This window comes from Tursiops truncatus, chromosome 1, assembly GCF_011762595.2.
Source record: "Tursiops truncatus isolate mTurTru1 chromosome 1, mTurTru1.mat.Y, whole genome shotgun sequence".
In the NCBI taxonomy this organism is placed as follows: domain Eukaryota; kingdom Metazoa; phylum Chordata; class Mammalia; order Artiodactyla; family Delphinidae; genus Tursiops; species Tursiops truncatus.
The window spans coordinates 7,953,500-7,975,428 of NC_047034.1; the positions used below are offsets into that span (position 1 = coordinate 7,953,500).

General features: G+C 33.3%; 1 long non-coding RNA gene across 1 annotated transcript in view; it reads right to left on the reverse strand.

Moving 5' to 3' along the window:
• Positions 1-289: 289 nt before the first annotated feature.
• The window catches only part of LOC141278953 (uncharacterized), a 104,842-nt gene continuing 83,202 nt past the window's right edge, over positions 290-21,929 (reverse strand). The window contains exon 3 of the long non-coding RNA XR_012332449.1: positions 290-402. This is a non-coding gene — a long non-coding RNA (uncharacterized lncRNA). The remainder of the gene's footprint in view (positions 403-21,929) is intronic.

A 21,929-nucleotide genomic window follows, 5' to 3' on the forward strand; every position in this document is an offset into this window, starting at 1 on the left:
TTAATTTTTGTAATTGTGTTTCCTCCAGATTAAGCTGATTTTATTTATTTATTTTTTACTTGTATCATCCATTTTATTCATTAGGTTTTATTTGAAAAATAGAATTCTTTTAAAAAAAAAGTGTAAATAACTGCAAGTCTATGCCAATCCATCAAGAATCTATTCCACTTATATTTTGGAGGCATTTATATCCCCTTTTCCATAGACTGAAGAACATTTTTCATTGTGTGATAATCCCTACAGGAGATACCCACCTTTCATTATCATAATTATTGTATGTTCTTTTCCCCTGCAAATCTCTTTTTCTCCCATCTTTTCTTTCCTTTCTTCACATATATCAGAATGAAGAGTGTACAATATACAATAAGGATTATCACTGTCAGAGGCAGCATCGGGAAGATTCTGGAAGAAATTTAAAAATTCAATTTCTTCCTTTACATAGGTTAAAAAATTGAGCCAAATTCATTTTTGAAGATGAATCATGTTTGCCTGGGATCATCACCCAGCCTCAACTCCATAAACAAAGAAACTATTTTAGCAATTATTGAATGGAATATCAAGAATTATCCATCAAGAATGATCTGTATAATAATTTTACAAATGTTGACTGAATTTGGCAAATGATATATAAACCTTTATCTAAAACAGCAACCTACTTAGTCCAAGATTTATTAATATAATGTTTTAAAGAAGACATAGTTCTTATCCAATTGAAATTCAGTTAAGATGAATATATAAAGCTTATTTTATATGTACAATAAATATTTCACATCTTCCAGCAGCTCTCTATATAATTTTTCAGTACATGCAGCATTATTACAATATGGGTTAGCATTAAATGAGAAAAAGTAATTATAATTGAATGTAGATTACAAGAAATGAAGGGTAAAAGGCAATGATGTTCAGTGTATAAACAGATACTAACAGGAGATGCTTATTTAATTTTATCTAGGCAATATTGCTTGAAATTAAAACTTTAATGAATGTAATTACTAGTGCAGAAGCAAAAGAATATTAAATCCAGGTATAATTTTTCATTAAAGGTTTTAAATCACTTCCTTTTTTTATTCTGTGGTATAGTCAAGAAAAATATCAACTCATACATTATTGTTATTAAAATAATTATTACCTCTTTTTATGTAGTTAAGAACTTAATCTATATGCAGAAAATATTACAGAATAATTAAAGGAGGAAGTTATAAATGTTTAAATGTGCTAAATATCAGATGTACTGAAGAAATTTAATAATAATTCATTGCTTACTTACTATTCTATTATAAATGGAAAAAGAAGTTGCTTATAAAATATTAAGATCCCATTTTCAACTACTACAAAGCCATGAATTTCCATATTTAAAATAAAGTCTATTTATAAAATCATATGTCAGCAGTTATTCAGCATCAAAAGCAGAAGATATTTCAAGTTATTTGAAGTTGTTATTCTTGACCCATTTTAGAAATAATACAGAGGGCTCAAAAAAAGATTGCTTTCAAATAAAAGAATATAATCTGACACATGTGAGAACAAATATTTTCATATGACATGAGAGTAGTGCAACAAAACATAAATTAAATATTCACTGGTGTTCAAAGGCACATAATCATAGAGTATATCATAATTTCTTGTAGAACTGAAACTAATTATAGGATGGAAAGTCTTCCACTGGACGTTTAAATATGGATTCATAATTTGTATCTATTATACAATTAGTTTCTATTTCTATGTTAATGTCTATAGGAAGCAGCATTATTGCCTCAAGACCTTGTGAAATTTATCTACAAACTATTCTCATGTAGGTTTATTTTAAAAAATACTTTATGTCCCAACCTACTGATATTCAGTCTTTGGGAATTTTTAATAATGTAGATTCCCAGGCCTTATCTATAAAGGCAAAATATCTGGGAAACAATATGACGAAACTGCTCGATTCCCTTTTACAGGCATCAGAATGTCCTTAAAGTCCATGTGCCATGAAGCAAACTGAAAATCAGGAAGAATCCAATTAAAACTGTAGTCATTTGTTTAGGTATATATCATCAATTTTTCTACAACATGTAATCAATTAATCACAAATACATTATTTTGTAATATTGAAAACAATGCTATACATTCTATTATAGTGAATATTTTAAGTATTAATTGTAATAATATTAAGTATTATCTAATAATATTGATACTAATGTTGCTATTAAGATATATACATTTTCTTTTCAAGCTAGGCTTAAATAACATCTTTAAAGATTATAACAATAGGAGGCAGTACTTCATGATATTAAATCTTTATCTTCTATAAATAGCAACAGCAAACCTTCATCTAGCAGTTGTGTGTGTTCAGCATTGTTCCAAAAGCCATGTAAATATTAACTCTTATAACCCTTAAAACCTTATCAGTGTTGTTATTTTACAAATAAGGAAACAGGAACATAAAAATAAGTATTTTGCCAACATCATGTAACTAGTATGAGACAGAGCAGGGATTCACACTCAAGTAGTCTGACTCCAGAACCATACTCTGTGGTTATTATGCATCGTACTTTATACATGGTATTATTTCCCTGGTGATTTAGAGCACTTGACTTTAGATTGAGTGTGTTAGTGTATATAGAAATATCTAGCACCTGGCAGGCATTGTCAGTTTTGTTTTGTTTTTCATTTCTGTCCTGCGGTAGGATGCAAGTTTCCATTTTCATCTACAGCACTCTTCCATCATGAACCATGCATGGTTCCTTTTACATAGGTGGCTTCAATCCAAGACCTATCTCTGAATAAGTGTAACAGTAAAGGTCATTTATTTCTTGCTGGTAACTTGGCTCCAAGTCAGTTTCCTTTTATATGAAGAAGAATCACAAGCAAAGATTTATTGGAAACCATCTTTATTGCTAATTAATCAAACCTAGATAAGATTTCTCTCTCTACTTTTGAAATAGTAGATTTAAATTGAAAGGAAAGCCAGACCTATTTTTGCATTTTTAAAAATTAAAAATACTAACAGTACACCACATCAGTCGAAAATTTGATCACAACCTCAGGATTAAAACCAATGTATCATTTTCAAAAGAACAAGATTTCTGGCTCTTTGTGATATTTTAAAATTCACACAAGAGATGGAAAATGAGTGACAAAATGGGTAACAGTAGGTATTAGGGGATTATACACCAAGGTTACTTATTCTAGAAGATGTAGAAGTGCACCAGAGATTGATACTTTGGCAGGATGAAATATGGTATTTCATGGAGAATTTCCCCCAGTACTTCATAAGCAAATCTTCAATAATGCTGACAATTTTCATTTTCAATAACTACTGACAATTTATTTGCACAAAGGCAATTGTCCTTATTAAATATATAGAAAATTTGAGATAGGCTGTAAAGATTTACAAATGGCTTTCCTAATATTTAAAACACCAATGATTTACCAATTTATTTATTTTCCTTCCCTGTACTGGCCACCAGCTTTTCAGGGGGAATCAATTACCATTTCCATATATCTTCTCAATTGACTTTGACCTTCCATGCTTGGAGATCCTCTCCAACGCAAATGATCTTTCTGGATCCTTCAGCATCTTAGTCCCTGGATAGCCACAACTTTTATTTTTAAATCTTCCTTTCAGCAGTTCTACAGCACTAAAGTTAATGGCTTGCTAAACCCTGGAATACCATTAAAAGCAGGAGTCTGCACATTTGTCTCTTAACTTTGTGTCTGTTCTACTTTCCATTCTTCTTTAAACATTTGCTCCTCTGTAAAGGCTCAGTGGGGACCTGTTCCCTACAGACTCAACCAAGTGTTCACTTTCACTGGGCTTTCTAGCAGCAGATTTAATACATTTATTTGGACAAAATCAAGCCTTTGTGATATGTGGTAAGCTCTCAATTTACCTAACAGCAAAACAAAAAACAAACCAAAAAGACAAAACAGACCCTTGTATTACCAATCTTAAAGACATAACATCTGTCAAATATTTCTTAATAAATTATCTTTAAAGCATCAACATTTTATAACTCCATAAACAAGGAAGAAACTCCAATATATCTCCTAAATATAAAAAATAAGTAAAAATAAAAATGCTCTCTATAGTTTTTGTACCTCTGCCCTTTGTTTTGTAATATAAATTATAAGAAAACAACAAATGTTCTGTATTAAAATATTTAAAAGTAATAAGCTTACCTAAATTTCTGATAATATCATGCATCTAATCTAAAAGTCATTCAAACTCAAGAAAGAAGGGTATTTCCTACATCAGGTAAATAATAAGCTAATATTAAGTTAAGGCTTTTTTCATGAACTGTCAGCACAACTCATAACCAACCAATGATGGATGTAGTATTATATAGAAATTTTTCAAGCCTTTAGCTACTGGTATTTGAAGGAGTTTGTATAAACAAGCCATATCCAAACACACACACAAGACTGAATTGGTACTCCTTATATTGTAGGAAGAAATATTGAATGCACACACATATTCGAATCCAATACAAGAAATGAGTACACAACCACAGAATCTCAATTTCAATTAAAATTAGCAGATGAGAGAAGGTAATACACTGTAGTTTGTCATTAGCACAAAGAGGATCTGATTAGTATCAATGAAACTTATGGCAACACAGTCCTACCAGGCCTTACAACAGGTTTCATTTGGACCCAACATTAAGTTAATAAGAGTTTTTAAAGCAAACATCATCTTATTTTCCTGGATATCTCATCTTCTCTTGAATGCTGGATGCATAATTAATGAAACCAATTCAAGTACAGGATATGCAATACTAAGAATAAATTGTAGGAAAATATTCATCTCATTAGTCTTGATATAAAATCACTTAACATAGGAAAAGGGGAAAACAAAGCTGTTCTATGTGCTCTGTGAATGATCTAATCACTTTTAAAAATGGCAGGAGAGGGGTGGATGTGGATCCAAGGGGAAGAGAGAACATACAGTAAATCTCAAATGTCATTCATCAAAGGATTTAATTCTAGAGTCATTGCTTTATTAAAGTTTGTCTACTCTCTCCATACTTCTAAATAAAAAACAAACATGAGTTAATACCTGGGCCTGAGATTCCATCACAGCAACTCTCACTGAAAATGTCACCTTACAGTTAGGAATTTGATACAATTGTACTAATTACATCTGATTTAGATTCCTTGCTGAAATTTTATTTTAACAATATGTCCTTTTAGCCATGTTTCACCATCTAATAATTAAAATATACTCCCTAATGATGGTAGATATACTTTTTTAATTCATAAAAAGTAAAACTGAAAATTAAAACTAACTCCCAGTGTTTATAAAGAACAGGGAAGTTTTAACTGCATTATCACCAAATATTGCATGAGAGAGGAATACGTCGATGACACAGTTGTAACTCATGAGAAGTAGTATGTAGTAGAAGTAGAATGTAAGTAATGGTTAGTCATTCTGACCTAGCAAGATGTTTCTGTTTGTCATAATGGAAAATCCCTCTTGGTGAAGATGGAATGTGTGTCTTTAATAGTATTCAAATTCTCTTTTCGTAGTCACCCACAGGCAAACATTTCCAAACAACCAAGCAGTTGGTATTGTGTAAAAAAAATTCCATACACTTCTCAGTGTGTTAAATCTGTTTAGCTATCGTACCACACTTTAACTTGTACCAAAATGCATGATCCTCAACATAAAATCTATGTGAATCAAAAAACGGTAGCAAGTCAAATCAGACATGTCTTTCCAAAAATATATTTAAATGCTGCAGTTACTTAGAGAGGAAGCCTCGGCTTTAAAACAAACGAAAATACAGTTGTTGTTGTTGTTTTTTTACCTAGGAACAACTGATTCCTTTTTTAGAGTTCATGAAACACTGCCAAAGGAAGCAAGGGCAATGGTAAGCAGAGGATGACTTGGGCTCTCCTTTTGTTATAGTCTATATGGCATTTTGAGTAATACTTCATTTAGGGGACAAAAAAGGTGTCCATCGCTTGAACAAACATTAGAAATTTTCTGTATTACACCACAACTGCTATCATTGCCTTTGCAAAGACTTGAGGGAAGACAGAATAAGCAAAGACTAGCCAACTAGAACAAGAATTGAACCAAAAAAAATGGGGATACATATAGAGTTCAGGAGCATACAATGACTCAGAATTTCCTGAATAAATGGGAAATTTCACTCACCATTTCCTCGTTGTGTAATGTCACTCTCAATTCTACCATAATTCATCTTGTCTCATTAGAATATGAGATATTAACATTTACGATTATGTCTACCTGTTGGGAGGTAGTTTATTTCCCTGTCAATGAGAGGGCATTGGTGCTCCTCATCTTTTAAATATATCCTTAGCCATATCTGTTAAAAATGAATCAAGTATAGACCATTCAGGACACAATGTCACAATTGTGATCTGTTAATATTTTCTAGCCATCATTGTGATAATAGCCTACTTAATTCTCCAACATTAAAATATTTATTTTCAATTTGGAAAATCTTTCTTCTTCCAAAATAAAATAACTACATGTCTAAAATCTGTCATGAGCTAGTAGGAAAAAAGTGCCTCTGTACTCAGTGTTCTACTGAATCACATATTTGTACTCTAAGGACCATCAACATTATTTTAATTATCCCCACTAAAAAATATTTTAAAGTACCCATACTCTTTAGAATACAGCTGTGTATATATTCTAAAATATCCCATTAGCTTGTGGTAAATATGACTCCTTAAACCATAAAGTCATATTTCACCTGAAGAATTGCTTTGGAAACTGAAAAATGATACCACGAAATGATACCATGTGCCTCCAATATGTGCACTGGATTTCTGTAGCAAATGCTTTGTGGGAATGAAAAATATTTTCACCCTAAATTATTCTGAACTTCATATTATGACACACAGAACTGAATAAGCAAGTGTTAAACAGAGCAAACTAAACACCTAACCAATTGAGTTTATTCCTGATCACAGGGACTTCTAAGGATTACAGGCATCAGTGCTGCCAGGATGGAGGTCGCCCAAAATGGGTAATAGTGTTCAGCCTATCTAAATTCCCCATGTGGGTTCATTTAACTATGGTAGACTTCCTTTCATGTTCTAAACTACTATGTTGTGATTATAGACAGCTGCTGAATTTACCGATGGGAAAATTAAAAACTGAGTAAATAACCTATATCAGTGTATCAAATATTATGGAATCATTTCAAAGAAAAGAAAAGGCTCTTAGTGCACACCGATATTTAAAATAATTCGTTATATCTCAAAGGAAATTTTTAGATATACTTTTCAGATGTCAGCAATCACGGAAAACAGATAGAGCAATACTTTAAAAAAATTATTTTTTCATTCACAGCATGTCTTCTCTTACATGTTATACAGATTCTTATGATTAAGGATAAAATAAACTTCTAAAAATATAATTAAGAAAATATTAAAATAAGCAAAATTAGAAAAAAAAGTGTAATTTAACAACCAGCAGATAAGACAGAATATATAAAGTAATGAAAAATTCTGCATAATTATTGTGTTTATAAATAAAAAAACTGAATTAATTTTAATAATTTACATTTAATCGGGGCTTCCCTGGTGGCACAGTGGTTGAGAGTTCTCCTGCCGATCAGGGGACACGGGTTCGTGCCCCGGTCCAGGAAGATCCCACATGCCGCGGAGCGGCTGGGCCCGTGAGGCATGGCCGCTGAGCCTGCGCGTCCGGAGCCTGTGCTCCACAACAGTGAGAGGCCCGCGTACCGCAAAAAAAAAAAAAAAAAAAAATTAATCAATAATCCAATATAATAGCTTAAAAAGTGAAAAATGCAGAAGACTGAGTTTAGGAAAGTAATAAGATAACTAAGGAATATTCTCTCTCTACACAGTGTCCAACCCTTTACCCTCAACACACACACACACACACACACACACACACACACACACACACATTAGCATCTATTCAAAAATGACCAGCACTAGACATATTTAGTAGTATATTAGGTCAGACTTGGAAAATAATTATAGCAATTCCATCATTACATAAAAATTTCCAAAATTTTAGAAAGTAATTAGAAGTTACATATGAATTTTTTAAAACCAAAACTAATCAAGCTGATATAAATATAAAAAACATACTTCTAACTAAATCTTCATCAACATAAAACAATACCCTAACCTACTGAGTATAACAAAGCATTAAAAAATAAAAGCCATGGCCATACTTTTTATCAAAAAATAGAGAGGAAATAACTTTATTTCTCTACACCTTCCACATATTTTCTCTTTGTTTTAATCTAGGTCTTTCATGTTAAAAGCTCTTCTCAGATGTCTAGGGACCCATTTATGTCTTCCCATATTTAAGGCAGCAGTTAAAAACTATAAGGAAACGCCATGGTGCAGAACCAGGATGTTTTGATTTGTTGGCTTTACTATAGAGTAATCCTGCTGGGTCACTTGGGTGAGGAGAACACTAAACAATAGTACATTTATATTGTTTCTTTGGAGCTAGTTAGGTTTCCCAGAAGAAAAGCCTATCAATTTCCTACCTGGAAACCACTACCACTATGGAAGCCTAGAAGAATAAGTGACTCACTCTACAGTACAGAGAATTTACTTAATTTTTCTTTAGTGTATGGTACAAACGACTTCATAGTTCAGTAGTTCAAATTCAGTTGAGGTCAGCTTCTCCAGAAGATAAACCTCTAGACTTCTCCTAGCATTTGTCTTTATGTGAGTGTGTGTGTGTGTGTGTGTGTGTGCGTGTGTGTGTGTGTGTGCGTGTGTGTGTGTGTGTCTATGAGAAGGATAATCTCAGTTTCTGGCAACTTACTAAACAAAGCTTCAACTGATATTACTGTTTGCATACCCACATCCAGCCTCATTTTCAGAGGGACCTCATGCCATCACACCTGAGTATTTGATAGATTTTTTTAGAGCAAACATGTTAGGCTTCTTGTATTGCTAGCTTTATTTCAGCTTTCTCTAGTCATCTTAGTCAGTCACAATGTATGAAAATATATTGAAAATCTGAGGGAACTGGTCAAATTCTATGCATTCTAAACTTTTTAAATTGTTTATTAGATAACTGCAAATAAATGAGTAACCTTCCCATAAACAATAATACACTTATTAGGGTGCTCCCAAGGAAAATGGAAGTGTAGGGAGAACTTAAGTTCCATTCCTCCACTGAAACAGTGATTGATCTGGCAAAAACTGTCAGAATCAACTTTTTCAGAATATTGGAATCTAATTAAAATCTTACAAAAAAACAAGGGCGTGCTTAATAAATAAATAAGCTCCTCAACTTTTGTAAGAGAATGTTGTGGAATTTTGCTTACCTGCCTACCACCCACCCCTCATTACCTAGATCAGAGGTGACCATAGGGATGTAAGACCATGTTTCTTATGAAACTTCCTGGTATCATTGAGGTGCAAGAACAAGAGTACAGATCTTGTTCTCAAAGAATTATTATTATACATCAAGTCCTGTCTTGTAGCCCCCTATGGAATCTTCTCAAGGATTTGTTTTTGTTTCCCCTCCTTTGGAATTCTTTCAGGGCTAGAATGACCACTCTGTGGCAATTATTGAAAGAATTTAAAGGTATATACTACCTGCTACCATCTGGGGTAAGATAAAACAGATGGGGCAAGCAGCAGACAGACCAAAAAGCCTAGGAAGTAAGAGGCTGGGGTAGGAGGAGATACCTTTGAAATAAAGCTGTTAAAGAACTCCTGTATGGGGATTCCAGAAGTCTGTTGCACATGCCCAAAGCTAGATGAGTTCTCAGAAAAGAACTGAGAAGAGGATAAGCTTCCACCTCTGGCTATCTTTAAACTGTAAGTGAAGGCTAAGGCAGAAATTCAAATAGTCTGACTAAGCAATGAAGGAGAAATAATATTTGAAATAATAATGTCTGAAAAGCTTCCAAAATTGATGAAAGACGTGATCTACACATTCAAGAAGGTTACCTAACTCCAAATAAAATCAATGTCAAAATATTCACAGCAAGACACAATCAAACTGTTGAAAGATAAAGAGAGGAACTTGAAAGCAGCAAGAGAAAAAATGACTTGCCATTTACAAGGAAGCCACAATAAGATTAACAGCCAATTTCTCATCAGAAACTGTGGAAGTAAGAAGGCAGCGGAATAACATATTTAAAGTGCTGGGAAAAAATGTCAACCAAAAATTTCATATCCTGCAAAAGTAACCTTCAAAGGTTACTTTGAAGACATTACCAGAAAAAAATAAAAGCAGAGGGAAATACTGGCACTTGACCTGGCCTCAAAGAAATGCCAAACAGATCAGTAAACCCAAGCCATATGAAGAAATAAAGGACACCAGTGAAAGAAACTACATAGGTAAATGTAAAAAAGTTGTATTACTGTATATTTGGTTTGTAATCATTTTTGTTCTCTATAATATTTAAAAGACAAATGAATGCATAATAATTATAAATCTATGTTAATGAGTACACAGCATATGAAAGATATAATTTCTGACAATAACACAAAGAGGGAGAGATGAAGTAGTATAGGAGCAAAGATTTTGTATACCATCAAACTTAAGTAGGTATTCAAACTATTTTTTAATAAATTTATCCCCATGGTAATCATTAAGAAAAAAATCTTTAAAAATATACAGAAAAAGAAATGAGAAGGAAATTAAAATCATGCCCTACAAAAAAGTTAAACACAAAAGAAGGCAGTATTGAAGGAAAAGAAAGAAAGAATACAAATTGTATAAGACATATAGAAAAAAGGCAAAATGGCAGAAGTACTTCCTTACCAGTAATTACTTCATATGTAAATTTTTAAGCTCTCCAATCAAAGGGCAGAGTTGGCAGATTAGAATTTAATAAAAATGACCCAACCATATGCTGTCTACAAGATACTCAATTTAGATCCAAAGATACAAATAGGATGAAAGTGAAAGGATGTAAAATCTGATACTATGTAAATAGTAACCAAAAGAGAGCTTGGGTAGTTATAATAACATCAGATGCAATAGACTTTAAGTCAAAAATTGTTACAAGAGACAAAGAAAGACATCATATATTCAAGAAAGCATCACTCCATCCAGAAGATATAACAAATATAATCAGAGCCTCAAAACAGAGGCCCAAAATATATGAAACAAAAATGGACAGAAATGAAGAGAAATAGTTCTACAATAATGGAGTATTCAATGTCCCACTTTCAATAATGGATAGAATAACCATACAGAAGTTCAGTAAGGAAAAAGAGGAACTGAACAACATTGTAAACCAACTAGACATAACAGAAAAATATAGAACATTCCACCCAAAAACGTCAAAATAGACACTCTCTTCAATGCATATGAAACATTTCCCCAGGACAGATCACAAATATTAGGCCACAAAACAAATCTAAGTAAAATTTAACAAACTAAAAATCATACAATCTCTCTTCTCCAAATACAGTGGAATGAAGTCAATAACAGAAATCAATTACAAGTGGGAAACTGGAAAAATTGCATATATGTGGAAATTAAACAACAAATGGTTCAAAGAAAAAAATCACAAGGAAAATGAGAAAATACTTTTGAGATAAATTAAAAGCACAGCATAACAAAACTTATGGGATGAGGCAAAAGCAGTGCTCAAAGGTAAATGTATAGCTGTAAATGCCCATTGAAAAGGAAGGAAGTTCTCAAGTCAATAATACAGGCTGTCACCTTAAGAAACCAGGAAAAGAAGAGAAAACTGAGCTCAAAGCTAGCAGAAGGAAGAATATAATAAAGATTAATGCATAAACAAAATTAAGAATAGAAAATAACAGAGGGAACCTATAAAACCAAAAGTTGATTCTTAGAAAAGTTTTTTTTTTTAATTGGCAAACCTACAGCTAGATTAACTAAGAAGAATAAGAGAAAATGAAAATTACTAAAATCAAAAGTGACAGTAGAGCCATTACTATTAAACTTATAGAAATAAAGGTGATTATAGGATAATACTATAAACAACTGTATACCAACAAAACAGCTAATCTTGATTAAATGGACAAATTCCTAGAAAGACATAAACTTCCAAAATTGAGTCAAAAAGAAATATAAAATCTGAACAGGTCTGTAACACATAAGGAGATTGAAATATTAGTTAAAAACCCTCCCAATAAAGAAAGGTACAGTACCAGATGGCTTTGCTGCTGAATTCTACCAAACATTAAAAGCAGAATTAGCACCAATCTTTCTCAAGCTTTTCCAAAAAATAGAAGAGGAGGGAACATGTCCTAATTCATTCCACGAGATCAGCATTACCCTGCTACCAAAGCCAGAAAAAGACATTAAAGGGGAAAAGAAGTTACAGGCCAATAAGACTTATGAATATAAATGCAAAAAATTCTCAACAAAATACTAGCAACCTGAATTCAACAGTATATAAAAAGGAGTATACACCATGACCAAGTGATATTTATCTCAGGAATGTAAGTATATTTTAACATAAGAAAAATTAACATAATACACCACATTAAGAGAACTAGGGGAAAAACACATGATTATCTCAATTTATGGAGAGAAAGCATTTGACATATTTGAACATTTCATGATTAAAAAAATTCAGCAAAACAGGAGTAGAGGAGAATTTCTTCAACATGATGAAGGATATTTATAAGAAAATCCCCAAATACCATCATACTCAATGGTGAAAGACTGACTTTTTTCACCCTAAGATCAGAAACAAGACAAGAATGCCCACTTTTGGCCCTGCTATTCAACATTTTACTGGAAGTTGTAGACAGGCAATTAGGCAAGTAAAATAAATAAAAGGCATTCAAATTGGAAAGGAATAAGTAAAACCATCTCTAATCACAGATAGCATGATTCTATACATAGAAAATTCTAAAGTTTACACACACACAACTATTAAAGTTAATGAACAAATTCAACATTGTTGCAGAGTACAATATCAACACACAAAAATCAGCAATCAATTGTATTTCGTTACATTAACAATGAATACTCTGGAAAGAAAACTAAGAAAATAATTTGATTTTTAATAGCAACAAAAAAAAATTATTTAGGAATAAATTTAACCAAAGAGGTACAGGACCTGTATAGCAAAAACTAAAGTCCTGCTGATGGAATTAAAGAAGATCTAAATAAGAAATATATCCCATGTACATGGATTGGAACATTATATTATTTTTAAGAAGGAAATAATACCCAAAGAAATCTGCAAATACAATGCAATCCTTACCAAATCTTGACAGCCTTTCTTGCAGAAATATAAAAGCTGATCCTAGAATTCATATGAAATTGCAAGGGACTCCACATAGAGAAAATAATCTTGAAAAAGAAAAACAAAGTTGGAGGACTCACACATCCTGATTTCAACACTTAGTACAAAGCTACAGTAACAGAAGCATTGTGGTACAGACATAAGAATAGACATACAGATAAACGGAATAAAAGTGAGAATCCAGAAGTAAAACCACACACCTACGGTCATTAATCTTCAACAAAGGAGGCAAGAATATACAATGGAGAAAAGACAGTCTCTTCAGCAAGTGGTGCTGGGAAACCCAAACAGCCGCATGTAACTCAATGAAGTTATAACTCTCCCCAAAATAAACTCAAAATGGCTTAAAGACTTAAATATAAGACATGACATCATAAAACTCCTAGAAGAGATCATAGGCAAAACATCCTCTGACATAAATTGTACCAATGTTTTCCTAGGTCAGCCTCCCAAGGCAATAGAAATACAAGCAAGAATAATCAAATGGGACCGAATCAAACTTATAATCTTTTGTACAGTGAAGGAAACCATAAACAAAATGAAAAGACAACCTGTGCACTGGGAGAAAATATTTCCAAACGATGCCACCACCAAGTGCTTGATTTCCCAAACATACAAACAGCTTATACAACTGAACAACAAAAAAGAAAGCGACCCAATTGAAAAATGGGCAGAAGACCTAAATAGACGTTGCTCCAAAGAAGACATACAGATGGCCAACAGGCACATGAAAAGATGCTCAACATCACTAATTATTAGTGAAATGCAAATGAAAACTACAATGAGGTACCATTTCACACCGGTCAAAATGGCCATCACTAAGAAGTCTACAAATAAGAAATGCTGCAGAGGGTGTGGAGAAAAGGGAACCCTCTTGTACTGTTGTTGGAAATGTAAATTGGTGCAGCCACTATGGAGAACTGTATGGAGGTTCCTTAAAAAACTAATAATTAGTGATGTTGAACATCTTTTCACATGCCTGTTGGCCATCTGTATGTCTTCTTTGAAGAAATGTCTATTTAGATTTTCCGCCCATTTTTTGATTGGGTTGTTTGTTTTTTTGATATTAAGCTGCATGAGCTGTTTGTATATTTTGGAGATTAATCCCTTGTTGGTTGTTTCATTTAAAAATAGAATTACCATATGATCCAGCAATCCCACTACTGGGCATATATCCAGACAAAACTAATTCAAAAAGATACATGCAACCCTATGTTCATAGCAGCAGTATTCACAATAGCCAAGACATGGAAATAACTTAAATGTCCATCAACAAATGAATGGATAAAGAAAATGTGGTACATATATACAATGCAATACTACTCAGCCATAAAATGAACAAAATAATGCCATTTTCAGCAACATGGATGGATCTAGAGATTATCATACTAAGTCAGAAGGAGAAAGATAAACACCATATGATATCACTTACATGTGGAATCTAAAATATGGCGCAAATGAACCTATCTACGAAACAGAAACAGACCCACAGACATAGAGAACAGACTTGTGGTTTCCAACGGCGGGGAGGGTGGTGGTGGGGTAGGAAAGGAGTGGGAGTTTGGGATTAGTAGATGCAAACTATAATATATAGGATGGATAAACAACAAGGTCCTACTGTATAGCATAGGGAACTATATTCAATATCCTGTGATAAACCAAAATGGAAAAGAATATGAAAAGTATATATATAATATATAAATATACAGATATGTATAACTGAATCACTTTGCTGTACAGGAGAAATTAACAACATTGTAAATCAACTATACTTCAATAAAATAAATTTAAAAATAAAAAACACTGATGATGGAAAAAAGTAATATTGTCCACAGACTATACTCACACACGTGCTTCACACATTTATACATATATATGTGAAAGCTTTTTGAAAACAGGAAATGGAAGAATATTTAGTAAAATTAACATCAATAATTGCAATTCACCTCATGAGATAACACAAAGACTGGATCATCAAATGACACTCAGATGTATCAGTGATTAGGTGATACCTACACTTACTAAGCAATTTTAATAATACCAGTAATTTCAAGGCTCAGGCAAAACAGTGGCCTGGGACTGCTGATTAGCCCATCTCAAGTCAACATTGAAATCTCTACGTAATAAATACAGTCCTATCAATTACACAAGAGGGAGTTGTTTCAGACTTGAAATACCTCCATTTTACACTTAGAGCTACAAAGCTTACATGACTTTTTCTAAGGAGCACTGCTCCACAAGTTAATACATTTCTGTATTTCTGTTTCTTGATCATAAGAAATACTAGATTAACCAGGTATATTTTGCTAAATGAATTTCACAGATAAGGATTCTCCCAATAGTAAATACTATTAACATATCTGACAAGAATTCTGTCAGTGTGTTTACAAGGGCATTTGACCAAGACATCTTTTTTTCTTTACCAGGGACATCATTTTAGCAAGGAAAGAGAACAGAAGGTAAGCCTGCTGTTAACCATTTCTGTCGGGCTTTACTATAAACAGCAAAAGAATTTGTTCAAATACTTCGTTCAAAGAATTCAATGTTCAAATAAAGAATAAAATAACAATTTTATCTTTAAGCAATAACAACAAATAAAATATTGACATAAAACATATAGAATTTAAAACTCTGCGGATTATAATTTAAATCACAATAAAGATATTCTAGAAATAAATTTTTTCACATGTGATACAGAGTCCACATGTGTTTTATAAAAAGAATTCATTCAAGTTTACAAGAAAAATGACAGGTCACAATAATAAACTTGGAAACATATAAACAGTGAACACAAGAGAAAATAAAAAGAGTGAGTAAATAATTGGGAAAATGTTTATCTTCGATAATATGAAGAAAAGTTAAATGATGACTTTTACATTCTAGGCTAGCAAAACATTGTTTTCAATAATGATACAAATCTTAAGGCTAAAAAGAAGTTTATTTTCTAAATTTATAGTTTATTTTCTAAATTGGTTCGATTTTGAAGAAAAATATGAGTATATGTATAATTTAGATATAAAATCATTACATTAGTAAAAGAATTAAGTTTATGATTCACAGAATTCAAAGATCATTGCATAACAATATCTTTGTGGAATTATATTTGAACAAAAATTTGGGGGGCTTCCCTGGTGGCGCAGTGGTTGAGGGTCCGCCTGCCGATGCAGGGGACACGGGTTTGTGCCCCGGTCTGGGAAGATCCCACATGCCGCGGAGCGTTTGGGCCCATGCGCCATGGCCGCTGAGCCTGCGCGTCCGCAACGGGAGAGGCCACAACAGTGAGAGGCCCGCGTAAAGAAAAAAAAAAAAAAAAAAAAAAAAAAAATTGGTAAAAACAGGTGAATAATAGTGGAAAAATTATTAATATTTTATTTAAAATTAATTCAATTATAGTAAATAGAACAATCATAAAATGTTTATAAAATGTATTTTACATATAAAATTACTAAATATCTATGCTATAAAGTTAAAATACACAAAACAGACTCCATTTTATTATGGTCATTTTCAGTGCAAATATGTAAAGAATGTAAGCAGTCCAAAGATGGAAAGATTCGCAAGTAAAAACAATTTTTTTAATATTATAAAAAATTTGAATGTTTTTGTTGCCTTTTTCTAAATGGTATCTGCAATTGTTATATGTCCAGTTGAAAATTTAGGAGAAAGAAACTAATCCAAAGAAGTTAATGGTTACATATAAAGGTATTTAACCTGGATTAATTCATTCATTCAACAAATAGTTATTGAATATCTTCTAAGTGCCAGGTGCTTGAAATATATAGGTGAATAGGTAAAACTGTTAGTATCTTATTCCTTTTTATCTAACAAAAAATAGTGTATTTTTCCCATTCATACACTTCTTTAAAATATTAAATGTCCCCTCATGTCTTTAAGACATTAAATTTTGTCTAAAATAGCACAGAAACTAGATAATCTTTCAATTTTTTACATTTTCAAAAAATGTAAAAAAAAGGTCATAAACAAGGGAAAGCAACTGAGAAAAATCAAACCAATTTTGAGAAAAATTTGGTCATGATACATATGTATATTTACAAACAGAAAAAGCTGGCAACTTCAGATTTGACATAGTCAAAATAGATTTTAAAATATCCATAGTATAATCTATAGCTTGGTTCCAAATATACTTCTCGCTACATATTCTCTTTGAATTCGAATTCAATTAATTATTTTCATTGCTTAAATACCTATGCTTTCTCTCTCACCTGGGAACCTGGCACCTGCTGTAGCCTTGGCTAGGACACTGCCTACCCTTAGATCACATTCTTGGTTTAATCAGCTTATATTCAATCTTCAAGACATTTCTTCATTAGGCTTCCCTCAGTGTTGGTTTGCAAACTCAGGAGCTTTCTGTGTGAAATCTGAAATTGGTCCCCATACAGAAGAAGAAGGAGAGACCAAAGAAAGAGGCAGACCATTCCAGATTTGTACACAGCAGTTTTCATAAGCAAGGGAACCTACCAGGTTTGTCTTGGGCAGCTGCATGATGAGTAGATCTCTGCACCGACCCTCCAGAACCTTAAGAGTATTAGGAGGTCTGAAGGGTTCAGTCACATCTTCTGTCCAGATGGCCTCAAGGACACATTGCTCTCTGGAGTCTGTGTCCTTGAAAAGGTCACAGCTGTGGGAACCCTGGGCAGAATATACATTCTAAGAATGGGGTAAGGATGCGGTGCCTCTGACTGCCTGCATCCAGTTTGTGGGTCAACTTGCATCACATCTGGATGACTTCCTCTAATACTCAGGGAGAATTTACCTGACTTCATAAAGATGTTGATTTTCCTTATTATGTTTTCCATTGTATTTTATTTCTCTATCTGACAGTTTTTGGTTATTCTCTTTACACCAAATTGTTAGGTCCTTGGAGTCAGGAACCATTAATATCACTGTGCTCCTCCACAAGTGTGCCTGGCTTACCATACATGCCATCCAATGAGTGCATAAGACACAACCACGATTCCCAAGAAGCTCATCATCTTTAGTCGATGGTCACATGGATAATGGCATAACAATACATTACAATAAGTGTAGTCAATGGAGAAAGTTTTATAAGGATAACAAAAAAAACTCTAGAGAAAATTATATTCTAATTTAAAATATTTAATCTGGGGGCTTCAAAGATGATTTTCCGTAGTCAAGATCAATAACGTTTCAAGGAGAGAGGTTTTTGGTGCAAAAACTGTACAACAGGATGTTGTTTGAGAACCTATAGATATTTACACATGGTACAGATACTTACATACAGCTGAAGCATCAAATGGAAAGGAAGGTGGATAAGGGATGAATTCAAAGAAACAGATAGAACTTACTGTGCCTGATGTAGAATGAGAAACAGGCAAAATACTATGAAACCTCACAAGGAAAAGGAAAAAGATTCCGTAAGGAAAACTTAGAAGGGATGCTCACAAAGATGGGATAAAATAAGAATATCTTAAATATAGTTCACAACAGGCATTTCAAAATAAACAGACCCAAAGCAGAATTCGGAATAACCCACAACCCACTTCCACCTATTCCTCCCAAGTCTATCCCATCGGAGAAAATGGCAGTACGTTCATTTGCTGTGAGCAAAAACCTGGGAGTCATCACTGGGGACTCTTCTTCAGCCCCTACATCAAATCCGTGACAAGTCTCATTGACTCTGCTTCTACATCAAACTATAAATCTGTCTGCTCTCTTCGTGTCCAGTGTTACTCCCCTATTCAAACCACTTCCCTCTATCACCTAGTCCACTGCAATAGCTCCCCATGTGATCTCCTTACTTCCATTTCCATTTCTGGCTTCCTAAAATATCTCCACACAATAAAAAGAATGATCTTTTTTTTTTAACAACTTTATTGGAGTATAATTGCTTTACAATGGTGTGTTAGTTTCTGCTTTATAACAGAGTGAATCAGTTATACATATACATATGTTCCCATATCTCTTCCTTCTTGCATCTCCCCCCCTCCCACCCTCCCTATCCCACCCCTCTAGGTGGTCACAACCAACCGAGCTGACCTCCCTGTGCCATGCGGCTGCTTCCCACTAGCTATCTATTTTACGTTTGGTAGCGTATATATGTCCATGCCACTCTCTCACTTTGTCACAGCTTACCCTTCCCCCTCCCCATATCCTCAAGTCCATTCTCTAGTAGGTCTCTGTCTTTATTCCCATCTTATCCCAGGTTCTTTTTTTTTTTTTCCTTAGATTCCATATATATGTGTTAGCATACGGTATTTGTTTTTCTTTCTGACTTACTTCACTCTGTATGACAGACTCTAGGTCCATCCACCTCACTACAAATAACTCAATTTCGTTTCAAAATGAAGTCACATTACGCCATTCCTCTACTAAAAAACTCTAACTGCTCCCTATTTCATATAGAATAAAATCCATCTTTTTGTAAAAACTCATGAGGTCCTTCATTACATAGTCCTATCAATTTCTGAAACAAGGATAAACCAGGAAAGGAGACACACGATAGAGGATATACTGGGGTTATAGAAGAAATGGAAATAGAAGGTGTTGGCAAAAGTGTGCTAAATCCTCATCTTCCACAGAAATGACAGTAGATGATATTTAACCTCATTAAGCAAAAAAGGAGCAGTAAAATTACATTATTTAGAAATGCTGAGGTGTTTACTAAAAAAAAAATATTTGAAAGTTTCAGTAAGAGGTCACTCTTTTATTATAAATTATTTATTTAATGAATGCAAGGTGATTGAAATTTAATTTTCAAGTGGTAGATAATTCCTTGGATATGAAAATAGATCAGCGTATAGAGCAGACTGCCTGCCAACTTATTTTGCAATGCTAGTATGCAAACCTCTTATCACAAACTAATAAAGGAAAAAATCTCAATTGTATTTATAAAAACAAATGATAAATTACAAATACATGATTAACAAAAAAGCCCAGCAGCATTTTAAAAGAATAATGCAGCACGACAAGTTAGGACTTATCCCATGAATAAAAAGATGATTCAATCATTAGAATACCTGTCAACAAAATTCCTTTTACTAAAATACTTAAGGATCAATTTTATGAAGAACCATTAGAAAGAACTTGATAAATTTTGCAGCCATACCAGAGCTATCTCTAAGCATGGTAGAGTAGAAAGTTTCCAAGTTCAATAAGTACTGAGGTAGAAACCAAAAGTAAAGGTCTACTTTTAATAAAGATTACTAAAATCAGTTTCAATAAAACCAGAAAGAAGACAGGGCTGACCCTTATTGCTTCTGACACTGAATAGTGATGAGAAGTTTCTAACTAATGCAATGAGAGAAGGCACTGAAACTGAATTACAAAATCCTATACAAAAGGTGGAAAGTGACATTATCATTTTGATAAATTATGAGATTATATCATTAGAAACCTAAAAGGCTCTACTAAAAATATCAGAACAATAAGAATTCAACTATAAATCATTTTTTGCTACCATTAACCAAAGAGATATGGAATTAACAAAAATCAGCAAAATTATAAAATATGTCAAAGTAAATAAAAAAGAATGCCAAAAGACCCTCTTGCAGAATCACTACTTAATTATATTAAATGACAAAACAGGACAACAATAAATGGAGAAATGGGTCATCTTCCATTATGTAAAAACCTAACATTATTAAAAATAAGTTCCTCCCTAATTAATACATGAATTAAATTGATTGCTGCCTCAGTGTTTTAAGATGTTTTAGTATTCTTGTACGTGGCGACAGGAATTGACAAACTGATTTCTCTAATTATGAGTCTAAATTATGGGACTCTCATTTCCCTGGCTGGTGACTGGTTTAATAATGGGCTTATGAGCATTTTTGGTCTGTTAGACATGTTAGGAAGTATGTAGGGTTAAGACTCCTGGGAAAGTATCCACTGTTCCTAAGGTATAGATAGAGGAAAACAGTCCCAGCCCCACTTTCCTAGGGATGCTGCTGTATCCAAATAGGAAATCTGGACCTGGAATTGGTGTTACCAAGTCAACAGAGGATGGGAACACACAGATGACACTCGAACTATTTCTGATGAGAAACAATGACTTTCCTTATCATTTAAGCCAGTTTGAGTCAAGATTATTTGCTGCTTAAAGGAGTCCAAATGATATAACTGAGTTGCACATTTGAAAAAGCAGTACGAACAAGTCTAAACAGTGGGCCTGAAACATGCTAAGAGGTTATTAGGCAGGAAGTTCTGTACTAGACAAGGTAAATGATAAAAGAGGCAGAAAATGTTGACGTATACCTTTGAAAGTAGCTGCGAACAATGTAATATAAGTGAGGTCAATATAAGTGTAAGAAGGATACCCAGTGTAAGAAGGATATTTTTGTGTCACCATATAATTTTATTTTTTTCTAATATCCCACACTTCCTGTTTTTTTAGATAAAGTCACTCATATGCACATTTGAATGTCATGAAATACCAACAGCCCACAAAAAAGAAATAAGCTATACTGAAACATGGAAAATAAATACAGGATCTCCAGATGGGGCTTGTTCTTCCCATCTCCGCTGATAACCCCTCCTGAGAATGCTTTAATGGAATACGTGTTTCAGATGCGGAAGGAGCTGAACTGGCAGGGGATTTACAACGTGAACCAGTGAATGTGAATATATGGAAATTATATGAACCTTCATGAAAGTTCACACATGGGATCTGGACTGAGAATTTGCAAGGGCTGTCCTGAAAATGTTTATCAGTGTAGCATGTAAAGCTATTTTCTGAAGAAA